Raw genomic sequence first — 814 nt, 5'->3', positions numbered from 1 at the left:
ACACGGGAATTGGAGGAGGCCATTCAGCCCCTCAACCCTGTCGCATAGGAGCAGGAGGAGGCCATTCAGCCCCTCGAGCATGTCGCGTAGGAACAGGAGGAGGCCATTTTGCCCCTCAAGCCTGTTAGATCGCAATCGGAGGCGGCCATTCAGCCCCTCGCGAATATTAGACTGTAGAACGGCGAGGCCCATTCAACCTCTCGATCCTGTTATGTAGGATCAGGAGGAGGCCATTTCGCCCCTCGAGCCTGTCGCATAAGAACAGGGGGAAGCCATTCAGCACCTTGGGCCTGTTACACTGGAGCAGGCTGAGCCCAATTAGCCACTCAGCTTGTTCGCTCGCAACAGGAGGCCATTCAGCCCCTCCAGCGTGTTATACCGGAACCGAAGGCCATTCAGCCCCTCGAGCCAAATGCACTTGAAAGTCGAGTCCATTCAGCGCCTCGAGCCGGTTAAGTAGGAACAGGAGGAGGCCATTCAGCCCCTCAACACTTTTACACAGGAACAGGAGGAGGCCACAGTGACTCAGTGAGGCCAGTGAACCCTCAATGCTCGACAGAGATCTCACAGCGACCCACTGATCCCACAATGTCCCAGTGATCGCACAATGTCCCAGGGATCGCACAGTTTCCCAGTGATCCCACAGTATCCCACAATGACCCAGTGATACCATTGAGCCCCAGTGATCCCATGGTGTCCCAGTGATCCCGCTGTGACCCACAGTGATTCCTCAAAAACACAGTCATCCCACGGTGACCCAATGATCTCACTGTGAACCTACAGTGATCCCAGTGATCCCACAGTGTCCCACAAT

Source organism: Heptranchias perlo, unplaced genomic scaffold (genome assembly GCF_035084215.1).
Source record: "Heptranchias perlo isolate sHepPer1 unplaced genomic scaffold, sHepPer1.hap1 HAP1_SCAFFOLD_47, whole genome shotgun sequence".
NCBI lineage: Eukaryota > Metazoa > Chordata > Chondrichthyes > Hexanchiformes > Hexanchidae > Heptranchias > Heptranchias perlo.
This window is presented reverse-complemented; position numbering follows the sequence as displayed.